This window comes from Kryptolebias marmoratus, linkage group LG4 (assembly GCF_001649575.2).
Source record: "Kryptolebias marmoratus isolate JLee-2015 linkage group LG4, ASM164957v2, whole genome shotgun sequence".
NCBI lineage: Eukaryota > Metazoa > Chordata > Actinopteri > Cyprinodontiformes > Rivulidae > Kryptolebias > Kryptolebias marmoratus.
Window position 1 is genome coordinate 24,967,400 of NC_051433.1, and position 16,967 is coordinate 24,984,366.

At 37.7% G+C, this 16,967-nt stretch overlaps 1 long non-coding RNA gene across 1 annotated transcript; it reads left to right on the plus strand.

Moving 5' to 3' along the window:
- The first annotated feature begins 1,640 nt into the window (after positions 1-1,640).
- On the plus strand, positions 1,641-2,249 carry LOC119616986. Its single transcript, XR_005233113.1, has 2 exons — positions 1,641-1,821; positions 1,899-2,249. It is a non-coding gene; the product is annotated as an uncharacterized LOC119616986 (long non-coding RNA).
- The last annotated feature ends 14,718 nt before the right edge of the window (positions 2,250-16,967 follow it).

The following is a 16,967-nucleotide window of genomic DNA, read 5'->3' on the forward strand; positions in this document are numbered from 1 at the left end:
CTCTGTCCTAATTTGTTAGAGATTTGTTGCCATAGAATTCAAAATAACTGTTTTTCCTACAAAAAATTGCACGGTTTCTTAGTTTAACCATTTGATATGTCTACTGTGTCTCATTGGGAATAAAATATGGGCTTTTAAGAATTGCAAATCATTGCATTTGTTTTTTAATTAACATTTTACACAATTTTCCAACTTTTGAAATTTGGGTTACGCAAGACAAAATCTTGGTATTAACTCTAAATACTACTCACTCATTGCACACATTTCCTCAGGCAAACACTGGATATTATAGCCAATACTTGACAGTAAAAGTCTGCATTTGATGATAATGTGACAAAATTGTAACTTTACACAGAAGCATATTTTAAAAAACCCTTCAACCAAATGGCTTCACATCAGAGTATGTGCCAAGCCACGATATGTTCCTAAATACTATACACATTGTTATTTTAATAAGGACACAAAATGAGGGGGGTTCCATGTTTTGGTATAAACATATGTAAATCAGTTGCATAAACTTAAAAAGAGGTTATAAGGCAGAAAGGAAAATTCAACAATGAGCTGTGTGCTTTTTTGATCATCTAAGTCTGATTCAGAAAGCATGCATACAAAAAAGTCTGATCTATTGAAGCCTTGTGCTATTTTACACTTTCCTCCTTTTTTCATATTCAGGACTAAAATTGTGACAGGACATCATGAGGCAAGAAGTCAGAAACAAGTAGGCAAGAAAGACAAGTGAAAAGATGAAATTTACCTGGAGGTAGAAAGTGTTCCAGAGAGATGTACACCTCCAGTTCTGACTGAGAGACTCGTGATTTCTTTCTTTTTCTTTTTTTTTTTTAAGCTTCAGGCTTGGCAGCATACAGTACATTTCTTTCATTGTTGTTTTGCCAATTCTCTAAAGTTGAAGGTGTAACAGCTTCCACTGGTGAGAACAACATTGTGCTATTGGTGTGCATATGGACAACACCTTACTGTGAAAGCTTCAAACCAAGAAGGAAAAATCATAAATAAAAATAAGTCACAACAATGTACAGTCCAACAGTATTCGGACAGCTGCTCGGGTTTTACTCTCCAGGCTATGTGTTTCAGTGAAATTATTTGAGTAAAACATTTGCTGGCAGAAAAACATGTATGTCAAGCATCCAGCCACTTGTCAAGCCTTGCATTTGGTTAGTATCGGAACAGAATTTTAAATCTTACTTCCTTACTTACATTCAAAGCTCTCAATATCCAAGCTCTGTTTATTATTAAAAATCTTAAAAAAATTTTTTTAACAGAGTTCTTTGCCAGGGCTTTGCAGAGACCTTAAAAGACACAGGTGCTCAAATGATTAAAAAGGGCAAAACAGAATAAACTTTACATCTAGTGTAATTCACTGCACAAGCTGCTCAATTTAAAGTAATTTAGGTTTTAACAGAATGCAAACATGGTGATGTTTCAGTCTTATCATCAGATCACTTCCTGCTCCATTTCTAGCTGGGATCAACCCAAAATCTGCTGCTATAAAACTGATGTTTTTCAACAATAATTACAAGCTTCTGTGTCTCGTTAACAATACAATACAGCTACCTAAAATGATAAAACTGAAATTATGAAAAATACTAAAGAACCTTTTTTATAGTTGTATTGTGGTGAGGGTGGTTTTTCTGGGGTTTGTGTTTGTGTTGTGAGTACTTCCTGGTAGGCGTGGCCAGACGACTGATTGACGTCTCGTCAACTCTCCCTCCTCACCTGCAAGTGATCTGACTAATGGCAAGGGCAGGTGTATTTAAGGCGGTGGCAGAGACCAGACCAGCGCTGGAGCATTACCTGCTTGTGGTAAAGTTGCTGAGCCTCTGTACTAATAAGATTTGTTATTCCGAGTTTGACTAACTTTGTCTCGCTGTGTGCCTCAGGAATTACCTTCTGCCTCGTGGATCCAGTCTGGTTTTCGTTTTCCCTGAGACCTCTGTTAACGCTCATACTACCTGCCTCCCGTGCCTGTCTGTCTGCTTCACTATACCCTCTGGAAGGAATACTCACCACTGGAAGGATTCTCACCCTGGAACCCGAACTCACCACTAGTTGCTTCTCCAAGTGTTGGACCCGCCGCCCTGTCGTAAGGACTTTAAATTCCAACCATTACTTGCCCTTCGTAGGTTCCTCGTGTTTTCACTCCGCCATACTTACCGTGTGTTTCGCTTTTTCAGATCCCGACGTTCATCCTGTAAATTTTTCCTGCACTGTAAATAAATCACTTCCCGGTACACTCCTAGTTTCCTGTGTCTGTTTGCTGCCGGACTGCTCCAAAAATCTTCCCTGGATTATGACATGTATATTAAATAAAAATCTATATCTCTCCTACAATTGCTCTTTTTTCAAACAACTGATGAGGGAGCTGTTGTCTTTGTCAGCCATGTGAATCTCATTTTTATGTTACACTGCAAAAATAATATCTTTAGGCACTGAAACTATAATTACAGGAGTAACCAGGCTAGAGTATCTATGATTACATTCAGGTTGTCATTAGTATGTAAAAGGTTTTAGGTTCATTACATGTCTAAAGTGCAGAAATATAGACACTTAAAAGAGAGGAAAATTAAAAGCCCAGCATTTCTTGAAGGTATGCATATCAACCTCTGCCTTTCATGCAAATATTTTAGAAAAAGATCATCTTATTTTGGAGTTGTAGCTGTCTTGGTCAAACCTTGAAAAAAATGTTGGTGTCTGTTACACCCACCCCCCCAGGACGACTAAGGGGAAATTGGTAAATTCTGGCACTGGGTGTAACACAAAATCAGTACTAGTAAACAGTTGATGTCGGTAACGAAAAACAGTTTATTTTACACTTCGGGGAAAACAAAACCTCCATCACAAGAGGGGAAAAACACACAGGGAAGCTTTAAGCTTCGGGGTCTCCCAGGCCAAAACAACAAACAAAACACCCCCTGCTAACCAGAAAATAAACCAATGCCTTTCTAGAGGAGGACTGAAAAAAAAGGTACAAATCCTGAACTCCCTAACTAACCACAAAACAGGAGAAAACACTGTAGAACAAAAAGAGGCGGAGAACCCCTACCAGCTTCCACTGTGGATAAAAACACAAAACTTTAGTTAGACACTTGATTATTCACAATACAGCTCACACAGACAGGATCACCCAAAACTCCACAAACAGCCGTCAGCAGCCCGACATGATCACTGCAGATCAAGGCCCGGGGAAAAGGAAAAAGGGGCCTGACATCTCTGGCATGGAGACCTTTATGGAGTGGCTGACAAGCTCCAACACATTTCACCTGTGGCAGCCAGGTAGAACTGAAACACAAAGAGAGCTCTCTCATGAAGAGAGCCCCTAGAGGTCAGTGACTGCAAGTCGCATCATATCCTGGAAAGTACATCAGCTTGCATCTACCTCCAGCTTGAAGATCTTGGTGAAGTGTGGAGCAGCTAATACAGGAGCGCTACAAAAAAGGGACTTTGCACATTCAAAAGCAACCTGACTGTAACAGTGTCACGCTAAGAGTATGGGCTGTGAATGACTTTCAGCTACTACCACATCAAAATTGACCTCAATATCTATGAAATTGATTGAGTTATATGCATTTTTGTTAGTTGTAGAAGCCATCTTAAGTTGGATTAACAACAAGTTAGTCAGTTGTAGAGACAATCTGAAACTTTTCATAAAGTTTGTCCAATGGTTCATATCATATTTTGCTAACAAACAAACAGGGTTAACTCCAATAATTAATATTACAGTTTTATGACATCGAAGTCTGCTGTCAGCCCATGGAATATCTGTAAAAAGATGTTACTTCAGAAGTTATGTGAAGAAAAACCTGCAACACATCAACACATTTTGCCCATTTAATTTTAAATTCTTCCGGAAACTGAAAATAAATGAAAATAAATCTGATGACATCCAAGCAACAGATGTCTATTAAAATAAGACATACATAAAAGAATGTATGAAGAACGTGAAGAACTGTGATGCAGCACGTACAGTATTGGACTTCCTCCAGTAAATTAAGAACAACTTGGCTTGGCACTCTGCTAACGGTTAATATTCAAAACACACTGAAACAAATGAAGAATCTCATTTATCCTCTCTCCTCCAGCTGGCAACACTCGCTCCTCACAGAGACTCACTGTCATGTGAGGCGCTAAAGTCAATATTTGATGTGGCTAAATCATGGTGTAATTGACATTAAACTGGGTGGCACAATGCTTAGTAAACAAGTCTACATAATTCATTTAAATACTCTTCTCACATTGTGCACTCTGAAAGGTAAACTCACATAAATTCATGTTGTATACTTAACAAGCCCAGTGTAAAGATCACTTTGTCCTCTACTGTATGAGGACCTGCACTGCTTGGATAATACATGTCAGTAGTTGTAGATTTATACCCAAGTTGATACCCAGGCACATTTTTTTTGGAAATCTTAAGTATTTATACTGTAAGTTAAATCTTCTGTTTTCAGATTACCCAAATTGAACACACAGAAATTTGTTACAGTCAGTCGCTCCTGTTCCTAGAGTACAATTCTGCACCGGAGTAGGCGGGAAACAGAAAGATCAAATGTAAACAGTGGACAAAAAATAATGGCTCTGACTGCAAAACAACTTCAGAATCTATAAACACACTCCCATGTGTTGCATCTATATTTATGTCTGTAAACACAGCGTGCTGGTTGTGACGTCTCGTCTTCTTCTGCAACCCACAGTGTGAAAATTCTGGCATAAAAGGAGGCAGGCGATGCGCATTCCTTCAAGGAATTTTAAGCATTTAATACACTGAATGGTTTGTTCACCTAAATACACTTGCTTCTCTTCCTGGGGTACTCTAGAGGCAAAGACGGGGGGAACTGAAAGTAGGAACAAACAAAAAAACTGGACTTCTATTCTGGAGCTTTATCAAATCAAAATTGGAGAATGCAGAGTTACAAGCTTTAAACTGCATAATGTTGGTATTAATAATATTAGTTTTTGGATCGGTCCACATATCACTACTTCAGTGATGTAAAAATCAGATGAAATGTGATCGTTCGGACTAAGGTCTCTTTGAAAAACATCAGATATGTAAACAATATGAAAAAGCCCTGGGTCGGATTCGAAAAGAATTGCACTGGTCACATTCAGACTGTCATAAAAAAAATCTGATATGGCTCACATATGGGCAAAAAAAATTGGATTTTGGCACGTTTTGCTTGCAGAGTGAATCTAGCCATAGATCATTTGCTTTTTGAGAAATTATGGTACTGCAACCATTTTGGCTTGAAAATAATGTTAGGTGCAATTTTATGTGATATTGCCAGATATCAGAGAATCTGTTGTGAAAGACTCTCAGTTACTGCCACATCAAATTTTAGCTCAATATTTGTATATTTGACAGAGTTATATCCAGTTTGTGTTGGCTATTTTTAAATAGCTTTAGTTACAATTCTGAATTTAACACCAAAAGGTAATCAATTGTAAACGTACATACAATGTTTACTTTTTGAGAATTTAATTTAAACTCATTCAGTGGTTCATATTTTCTTAACAGACAAACAACACTGACTCCAATAGTCAGTAAGAAATGTTGGAGGCTAAAGCTGTGAGCAAAGCGCTTGAGAAATGTGTAGTGCTTGAAGAATGATGCCCAGCTACTATTACACCAAAATTAATCTTTTTATCTGTAAAACTGGCTGAGTTATAGCAATTTAAATCTGAATTCAGTTGGCTGTGGTCACCATTTTGAATTGGTTTGGTTTCAAACACACACACAGACATGGGCAAAAACATTATCTCTTGCCTTTGGCAGCAGGCAGTAAGAAACTTGCTCAGTGCTGCAAGAAAATAATATAGTTGAACTGAAACTATATATATTCCTTTTCAGTGAGATAATAACTTAAGTGATTTGATTTACTACAGCCAACAAGGAAGAATATTCTATGATGATATTCTAATACACATTTCCTTTTAATTAAACATGTCTCTTTTTTTAGTAAATGTGTCAAAAAGTACATTTTCATTCTAGTTACCATGTTTACTTGGCTTCCTTCAATGAGTGTGAAAAGTGTCAGTGAAGCATTTAGTGGTTGTTGAACAGCTTTGGTGCTGGTGTCAGCTTTGCATTTTGCCTGAACACCCAAGATCACAGCTGTTATTCGATACCAATGTGTAGCTACAGACATTAAGTTTCAGTGAATGTTCTTTAGTAAAAATACCAGTTTGGTTCTTGTTTTGTTTTTGAAGAAATCATTTTTTTTAGCTTTTTATGAGCAATTTAAAATTTTCTGGTATCCAAAACTTATCTAATTGAGTAAAGATTTAACTTTTTTTTTTTAAGATTGCATCTCTCCACAACAAGAAAAACAAAAATTATGAGAATTGTAAATGATAATATCTTAAGAATGGATTTACTCATCAAATATAAGACTGAACTGAATTAAAGTAGTCTATTCTTAAAAGTGTGTTTTAAGCTGTAATTTACTTTTCATTTTCATCAAAGCACTCTGCTGCGGTCTTAACACTGTTGACAGCTGAAATATTTTTCAGTCACACTGCAGATCATTTCATTAGAACGTAGCAATTATTATGCTAAAAAGAAGTTGTTTATGTCATATGTAAATGGAAAAAAAATGTTAATAAAGTACAAAAAAATACTTAGACACAGATTTTAAACATATTCTTGCCAGAAGTCCACTGATATCAGAAAGAAAGGAAGAATTTTATTAGGTTTATTTGTAAATCAAATTTTAAAGAAACTGACAAATGGAAGTACATTATAAGATGAAAACGCAGATTCACACACATACACACAGGTTTTGTTACATTTAGCTTATAGCTGTAGTTTTGGTAACTGAAGCTTTAGGCTACTGTTTTGCTCATTATTGTTTTAACTGCAGTTTGTATCTAAAAACTGAATTTTAGTTCATTTTAGTTTTCAGTTTTGAAACTTGACTAACAATGCTTACCAATAAAATCCATGCCTCCAACATTTCTTATACTCAAAAAATTTGTGAAGAAAAAAAATGTTGTATGGCACATCTTACATTCTTCAGATTATAAATGTTTTTGACCAATTTGCGGTGGCCTAGGATCAGCAACAGCAGACAGATATTTCTGAAGAGACAGACTGCTTAATGTTATATCAGAATCAGATTCAAACTCTAGGTCAAAAAAAGAATGCAATAATGCAGATCTCTTATATGTTGTGAGTAAGAGGAGACCAGAGATCCATAGATGAGCCAGTAAGAGATGTGGCCAGGTAAATGGAACGCAAGATGCAGAGCTAAGAGAGGACGATCACACAAGAAGTTATATTAGAGGTCAGAATGCCCAAAGACTAAGAGGATCATTTTAGGTCATATAACATTAGTTGAGAGGCTTAGTACTCCTTAAGAATCCTGGGTAAAAACAGCAGATCTGTTATCCTGTTTTTCACAAGCAGTTCAAAAATCAGTAACAGAGCAAAGAAACACAGAAGGCAGTGTTGGTAACAGAAACTAACTGAGCCAACATGGAAACAGGCAGTGGTAACTTCTCAGAACTGGAGCCAGGATCAAAATTTCGGGAAAAGACAGCCAAGAAGATCAAGCTGGACCACTGCTGCAGAATAATAACAGATGATCTGCCACTTACTGGAGAAACAAGTGAGTATAAATAAGGGCAGACACAAATCGTTGTTCGTTCATCTGCTCCCTTCTTCAGGGGTTGCCACAGTGAGCAAACTCACACAAACAATTTGGTAATTGTTTTATACTGAATGGGCTTCCTGGAACAACCTGGGCTCAAACCTGCAGCCTCAGATTACAAAACTGCAGCACTGACCACCAGCCACCCAAATGCAAGTAATTATTCAATCAGATCAGCAGGTGTTGTTGTCAGGGATTGCTCTGAAAAGGCAAAGCCATATAAGATCCCTCCTGCTTGTTCCCAAGATCCCTTTCACATTGGATAAAGACTCTGCAACAATGTAAAACAAAAAAAATAAACATGTATGATCTTTGCGGGGTCTTAGCAAAATCTAAGTATTAAAAAGAATACTTATTAGATATATTAGTATTAGGAATGCGATCAGCTCGTTGTTATGCTTGATAGAATGTGATAGGCCATGGAAGGGTTTGAGCATGAACAAAACTTCCCTAGTGAGGTCATGGTGGTTTTATGCTGTGGATAGAGCGTATCCAGGTCCAGGGTGGAGCATGTGGAAGTGGGGTGGTAGCAGATTTGGGACATGGGACTCACTTTCTCTATCTATGCCTATGTTTTGGACAACATGTTTAAGGACATTACTGAACTGAAACATGGACTGACATTTAGGTTCTCCTTGTGTGAGAACTCTTTCTCTACACTGATGAAACTGTATTACCAGCAAAGATGAAAAGGAATCTTGATAAAGCTGTCTTTAAATAATGGTTGGATGGATTCAAAAATATGGCTTGAAGTTCATTGTGTTCATCCATTGCAGGACATTTTTTTTGTATCTGTACTGTTTCATTTGTGATTGATGCTATTGTTAAGAAAATGATATTTGAATGAAAGTTTCTTTGTGTCTTATAGCAACAGCTTCATATGAGATAATACTGCTAACTTCATTTGTTAGTAGCTGTAAGAACAGAGGAGTTTAATGTTGGTAAATAGTATTGAAATGTGAATACTGAATGATTTATTTGTGTTGTTTTAGAGAAAAAAAAAACACTAAAACGATTGCACCATATGTGTTTTTTTTTTTTTCCTTTTCGTTGATCCAACTGGGAAACTTCCCTCATTATAGATCAATCATTCCCTTATTTTGTTTCCACGTTCACTGGGCCTGATTCAAATAAACCGAGATTGTAAGCTTGCTCAACAGTTCGCTTTATCATCCCATGTCCCCCGTGTGTAAAGATTCTTATAAATCATGACAAAAACTTCTATTCTCAAACTTTATTAAAGTTAAAAATACATTGTCAAATTATCAGTATACATTTCAGGTTGAAACTACAAGTCCAAAGTGCCTTTTGCATTCAAAACATCCTCTCCTGGCATGGTACAGACCCTGCTGGACTGTTAAACCTCACGTACTCCTTCTGTCTCCTGTCTGGTCTGGTATCGTGGTGTCCTTCTTCAAAGCACAGAAAACTGTATTCAACAATAATTAATAGCCCAGCAGCGTCATATATTGCATTCACTCTGAAAGACCTTTTCTAAATTTGTTTCAATCCTGCGATCATGTAGAGCGTATCAGGGGCTTTATCCAGTGTAAAGGGGGGATAAGCAATGCTGTGTGTTCATTCTACACAGAGAAGGATTTGCCATTCCAAATCTCAGTGCTGTTTCATTCTGGGCTGATGTGCATATGAGCATTTTTTTGCATTCTATACTTTTTAAAATTACCTCTTATTTGTTCTTTATTCCTGGAGTTGATTGCCTTTTGTCTCCAGTAGCCTCATGAAGTACCATTGACTGTACATCTCAACTGATTTACTTTTGGAATTAAACTGATTCAAGATGGCCACCACAGCTAATCAACAAAAGCAAACTCAAACATAAGTAAAATCGTAACTGGCTTGTATAGTGCTTTATCTAGTCCAAGGACCCCAAAGTGCTTTACACTACAGTCAGTCATTCACTCATTCATCCTCACATTCACACATTGATGGTGGCAAGCTGCATTGTAACCACAGCTGCCCTGGGGCAGACTGACAGAGGCAAGGCTGCTATTACACCAGTGCCACCAAGCCCTCCAACCCTTACCAGTAGGCAAGTTGTGAGGATCTGGAGTTTTGTCCCCGCCCTGCTGGCAGTGATGCTAACTCTTCCTCCCCAGCTGTAGCTGATTTCCTCCTGATGAGCAGCACCTGTAGTTAAGCCTCCGGCTGGTTCCTGGTCTTCGTCGGAGCATTGTGCCTTATGGGTCAGGATCGCAGCCTCAGGTTCTGACATTGAAGCTCACAGCTGTGCTAACCCTTTGCTTCTATTTTTACCTTCGCCTCAGGTTGTGCTGTTCACCTCTCTGTAAATACCTACCTGCCTGGAACTAACTGCTGCACTTACCTGGAGAACCTACCGGTGCTGGATTTCTGGATATTCCTCCTCCTGGACCGTCTCTGGTTTACCCTGTCTCGCCTCCATGCCTCGTCCTCCTTTGGACCTGTAAGAAAAATACATTTACTCACTATCCACAACGATATGGTCAAATCCATTCAGTACCCGAGACTCACCTTGCTCCTCTTTGCCATTTCAGATCCTCCTGGTTGTTCCTCACTGTTAATTCAAGAATACTTTAATAATCCCAAAGGGAAATTAAATGTTGTTGTAGCTCCTAATCCTGGTTTTGTTAAAGAGTTGTTTTGATTGCTGATGGCAGTGGGCAGAAAGGATCTCTTCTAGCGGTCTATCCCGACGTGTCCTCAAAGAGCCCCACCAGGTAAGCCTCGCTGGCCTCCTGCGGAACCATGATGGCTGAGCTCTGGAAGCGCAGGTCGGTCTTTAACTCCTGGGTTAGACAAATCTGAGCCATCTCCCGGACCAGTTGCTGAAAGGGCAGCTTCTGGATGAGCAGCTTGGTGGACTTCTGGTAGTGGTGGATCTCCCTGATAGCCACGGTACCGATCCTGTAGAGGTGAGGCTTCACTCGGCTGGTGGCCGAGGCGCTCCAGTGGGCAGCTTTGGTGGCCAGCTGCTTCCTGGGAGCTCTACCTCGGGTGGATTTACAGGCAGTCTGCTTGGTTCTGGCCATGGATGGACTTCAGGGTTCTTCATGTTCAACACTGAAGAGTAAAAGATGTTAATCAGCTGTTCCTGATTGTGAAAAAGCCACCTTGTTATGGTTATGCATCATAACAAGATGTCCAAAAGTAAAAGGTTTCAGTAAAAAAAAATCCTTGTAGGTGCACAATATCTGAAACCAGAGGAAATAATCTTTCAAAAAAAGTGATTTACAAGTAGAAAAAGGAGGAATCAAAATTTTCAAACACAATATCTCAGAATGAATGTAACAGAGCTACTCCAACATGCAGCCACCTTGAGCAGCGTAATACTAGAAGAAGAGTGGCCTCACCTGTAAATAAAGTCACTTACCTTTTACTCCGCCTCTGTGTGTGGTTTTCGGCTCCACTCTTATGACAAAATCTGGTTTATGTCACAAGGCAGTTAAGTCTCTCAGTCATTTTTACAGATAAGCTGAACTTTGGTGTGGTGGTAGTTGAGTCCATGCCAACACATACTCTGAGGGCTAATAGATTGTGCAAGAGCTTTTCTTAAATCTTTAGCTAAACTGTGACCTAAAGCATATACTGACAGCAGTTTTGTGTCCCAAGCCGAAGAAAGCACAATAATTTGTAGCTTGCATTTAGCTTAGGACTCTGTGTGAGCCATGTACTTCAGGTGAACTACAACTTATTATGGTGGAAGTCAAAACTTTTGTCATGTTCCTCAAATAATTGCCTATTACTCTTCATCACAAGACATATTGCCATGTACTTATATAAATACATGTCATAACAATGTTTAGATTGATAAATCTGAACACAGTATCCAGATAATTGGTGGACCCATCTTTTTCCCAGCAACATGCTTCCACTGGCTGGCTCTGTTCCTGTAAGTAATCCTGATACCATCTTTTCTCCAACCACTGTAAATGACAACAAATAATACAGTTTGACACTCACATGTCCAGTATAGATGCTTTTAAGAGTGGACAGAGATAAGGACGGACATTCCAACCCATTTGAAGCTTCACAGACGGCAAACTGCAGTGCATAAAGCTTTTGTTCGAGCAGATTTTCTGTGAGATGTGGCCACAACATCCAGCTTTTGATACGTCTCTCATGTGCATCAGTGTGCTTTGGGCATTCATGACCTTGTCACTGGTTCACTGGTTGTCCTTCTTTGTACCACTTTTTGGTTTGTATCAACCTCAACATTCTAGGAACAGCCCACAAGGCTTGCCATGTTGGAGATGCTTTGACCCAGTTATGACTAGTCATCATGCACTAGCCCTTGTCAAAGTTGCTGACATCCTCATGTCACATTTTTCCTGTTTCTAACACACAAACTTCAAAAGGTAAAATTCAATTGCTGCTTATATACACACACACACACACTATATATATATATATATATATATATATATATATATATATATATATATATATATATATGCAGATTTTCCTGAGCTGTGGTTGCTAAAGCATTGATGAATCTCTTGTAGATGTGTTGGATAGTTTGACCGGTTGTGGCTACTGGTTTTTATTACTCTATTTTATATTGCTGCCTTGTTGCCTTGGGCTGACAAAAAGCATTTTTATTATGTGTTAATTAAATGGAAAAAAAACCCCAACACATTACATCTTTGTTTATGATTTTAATAATACTACTTTCTAATTAACAAAAACATCAGTCATCGAGCTACAAAATTGAGATAGTTTAGAAAAAAAATATTTTGTTTGATTGTTTTACTCTATTTTTTTTAATAAAAATCAATGATAAAATTCAGTATCTAAAATAAAATGAGGCACTCAGATTTCCAGGTTTAAAAAGTAGTTTGAAAGAATAACTTTTTTTTTAAATTTAAAGATAACCGACATTTAAAGATTCACTTGCTCAGGGTCTGCCTACCTCTTCAGTAATAAATAATTGTATTTATAATGATTGCTTTTTTTATGATCAATTATGTATTACCACTGCCAATAGCAATTACATCTGATTAAAGGAGAGGTAAGGGAGCAACATAATCTCTGTGAAAAATAAATAATATAATTAATATCTAAATAATATGCCAGTACATAAAACATTTTTGACCTGTCAATATATTTCAACCTGGAGAGACTCACAACAAAGAGAAGCTGCAATTAAAAGGTTTTATTTGACATGAATGACATAAGATATTTGGTGTTTGGACCTTGGCGGAAGACGCGAGTGCCGACAATAGCAATGCGCTTCAACAAGAAGCTCAGGTTGAGCATTAGAGGCGTCTTCCCCGGGCCGGACACTGGTGGTGGAGGTCGAAGAGGGGAAGGAAGCTTGAGGGAGCTGGGAAACTGGGGGTGGAGGTGGGTTGAAGTTCGGCCGGTGAACGGATAGGGCCATGTTGGAGGTCCTTTTGAACGAAGGCTTGCTCGCTGATTGGATAAGCTGGAGGCGCGGTCGGATGCTGATGGGCTGAGATGGAGGCGCCGTTGGATGCTGATGGGCTGGAGTGGCAGTGCTCGACGCGATTAGATGCAGGTGGGGCTGAAGCAGGTCTTCCAGTCTGAACTTACGTCTAGGCTTCATTTACTAATTTCAAGCTTTAGCATCTTTTTTTTTGTCACTGTCATTCCCTAAATATTAAGGTCAGTGTAAAGCACTAATGGTTCTCAATGGTGATTTTTATCAATACTTTTATTAAAAAAATAAATAACTTCCTGAATCAATTTTAAAGGTTGTTTATGAAACTCCTGAATATAGACTAGAGACTGAGCCTCAAACAGTCACACCATGAGATTTTTAAGGCAATGTAGCATGATGGGACCCCCCTCTCTTTATGACCTCTGACCCAAAGTCACCTGCCATTAACTGTTTTCTCTGAAAGGCATTCTGCCCTCTTGATTTTTGGTACTGTTTGAAAAAGTTATTTACATTCCAAGCTTTTACACCCTTGGACATCTAATCAGCATAAAACAAATAATGTTTACAAATTCTCCTAAGACTTATGATTATAATAATATATAATATTATAATCATGATTTGGACAGAAGCAAAAACTATTCTAGTTACTGTGAAATATTTAAAATGTGAAAAATAAATGTTGATGATTTTTATGTGTGTATTTATCTCATAAAACAGAAGTCAAGTGTTTAATATTTGTTTATTATTGTTTTCATTACATGAGACAGAGCAACAAGGACTCTTTGAACAGAGTGAGATAATCCTTCTGTACCGACCTCAAGGTTGCTGCAAGCATCAGCAATCTGGGTGTCTGGCCATGTTATCAAACTTTGCTTTGATAACAAATTGAAGTGAAAAATCTTGGCAGGTGACTGCAGCTCAATTGAACTTGAGCTGTCAGCTTGTTTTTTGTTTTTTTTTGTTTGCGCTGTGATGATGTTCCCCTCTCGTCTTCTGTTTTGTTATTTTTGTTTAAATAAGTAAAACAACATCTTTGCTTATAGTTGTTTTTTAAGTCCAGCAGACAAGCGAAAGAAAACAAAAATGTAAAAGAGAAACTTAAAGATGAAGAGTAACTTTTATATCTTTAAGAGTTAAGCCAGCTGACGATTTGCTCCAGCTTGAGTCTCAACTGCTGACTCCTGCTTCATCAGCCAAAGAGCTTCAGACCTGCCTCAGCTCCATCACCTCAACCCACCTGGGTGATCTTCTGGACAAATTGATGACCTCAACTGGCCCTCAGTTGACTCCAGGGCTCATGCCACCCTTCCACAGGCTGATGAGGGACACCCCACCAGCTTGGAATTGTTTCCAGTGAAGGCATACCCCAATCCAGCTGTACCACAGTAAGGCACTCAAATTTCCTAACCTGGTGGTGGGGACACAAAATCAGTTCTGGTTATTATGTATTAAGCTAATGCAAATTGATAAAACAATCTTTATTTCCAATCTGATACTTCCAAATTAATCCTGAACTCTGCTAGAATTGTTACCTTCTTTCTGAACCAAATTCTAAATTGTACTATTTATTAAAATAGCTCAAATTTTTAAATTTATTTGCATGTAAAGTTCTAAAATATAGATTTTAACCAAGCAGCATGTTTATTGATCCTACTGCTTTAGACAAACTTATTATTAGAATCTAATTTCAGCTTAGCAAAAGGTTAATTTTTGCTTTAGAGTACTATCTAGTTAAATCATTGTTAAATTAATGTAATTGTTTAAATTAGGTACAGATAATTTAGAGTAACTACTTGGCACTAAAATTCAAGTTATTATTCTCAAATTTTAAGCGTTTATTTTTTTTTGTTGAGTTAATCATTATTGTTTGTTGATTTATTTTGATTTAGATTTTTGTTTGTTTGTTTGTTTCTTTTGAAATAATATTTTAAAAGGCAAATTTGGACTCTTGATTGAGAACTTGTTGTGACTGAAAATTCTCTGTAATTAAATAGATTCTGTCCTTTAGTGTTGGGATCGGATCAAGCATAAGGGTGAATCAATTAAGTAATCTAAAAAAATGTTGATCATTACAGTCAAGCTGGTGCCCTGTAGCAATTGCAAATACATTTAGTAAAGTGAGGTACAAGTACCACCCTTTGTCCTTACTCATCTTATTTTCTACACCAAGAACATCCATAGTAACAACATATCAAATTGCATAGAAAGAGCATTCTTAGCTTCTTTTAAAAATTCCACCAAACCAATGGTAGCTTTTGTTTTCCTCTAGATGTTGTTTAGAATTTCCTTAAAGTTTTTAATCATTTCAGCACATGATCAAATTGGCAACAGCATCGATTTAAAGCGTCACATATGTCTAAAAACTAAATAAAATGCTTCAGTGTTGTGGTTTCTAGGGCACAGAGTGAAAGTGGGCATATGCAAAATGTGAGTGTGTGTGAATTATGTAAGAAAGTTTTTTTTTTTAAAAGAAGACAAAATCTAATCCCAAATATGTTTACCTACAGTTATTGTCATAACTGGCAGGCAGTGACAACCCTAACTGAAATCGGCAGGACTATAAACAACGTAAACAATGAACTGACAACACATGTCAAACAGGTTTAGACAAGACGTGTGAAAGCTGGTGGTAGAGTTTTTGCACAGCTGACAAAAATGATGTGATATAAATAAAAACTGTTTAAGCCTATTGTGTGAAAATGAGACACCTACCACATTATTAAATATAATAGATTATTAAAAATGGAACCATTAGGAGCAGCATGCTGGGTCCCCATTACTGAGCCATTCTCAGGTATCCAGCTCAGTAGTGTCTGTCGTAGCTTTTTATCTACTGACTCATTTCTTGGGTTGTTCTATCTGCACATGCTTCCATGACCTAATACTTAAATAAATAAGCATATTTTCTTTTGTGTGCATGTTTTTCATTTCCAATGTATTACCTAGTTGAATTAGGTGAAAGTGATAGTATCTTTTGATTTGACTTTCTAAGGCAGTTAAAAAAATGATAAAAGAAAATTGAGCATTATTGTTTTCATTTTGCGTGAGTCTTAAAGGAACATAATAATCAGAGAAATTTTTTTTTTTTCTTGCATGATAACCAGTAAGTGTCTTTTCAGGTATTATTGCAGGACTGCGTAGAATCACATCATTTTATCTGATGCAGGTTGGTGCTTTGTTTCTTTCAGGTACTGCATTTAATAGAACATTCCACAAAGATTTTTACTCATTTTGTTTAATGTTGGTTTTTGTATGGCGTCATGGTGCAAACAAACCTTTCACTGCTTGCTTTCAGGACTAAAGTGAACTAAAATAAAACAGAAGTCTGTAGCCATGTCACATGTTAATAAAACTGTCTTGGTTAAAAGTGAATCATGTCAGAGAAAAACTAACACTTTTAGAGTTGAATATTTTTATCCATGAATGGTAAGCAAAAGCCGAGCCGAGCCCTCTCAGTGAGCAATATAAATAGTGAACGATGCAGAGTGCTGCTCAGTCATCACACATGGCCTTTTCTGCAGATGTTGATATTTGGAGATGAACTGAACCAATGGCAATATTCATCTGAATTCTCCAGGAAGGAAGGATCACGAGGACACTAATTGGTATGATTCACTCCACTGCCGAGCACAATTACCAGCTGGGTTTTTACATGGAAGCGACTGCTACAGATGCTTTTCTTTACCTGCGTTAAGTCTGAATGTCAAGCCTGAGCTATGAAGACGTTCCAGTTGTTCCGTCACATGCGTCCTGCCAAGCCGGGGCCTTTGTTCCTTGGCAGCGTGCCAACCCACAAACCACTGCCAGAGGAACAGTGTCATGCTCTCGCTCGTTTGGTTTGTAGACATGAAAAGCAGGGAATAATCCATTCTATTTGAAAGCTTTCTGGCAGGAATCGGAGTGGC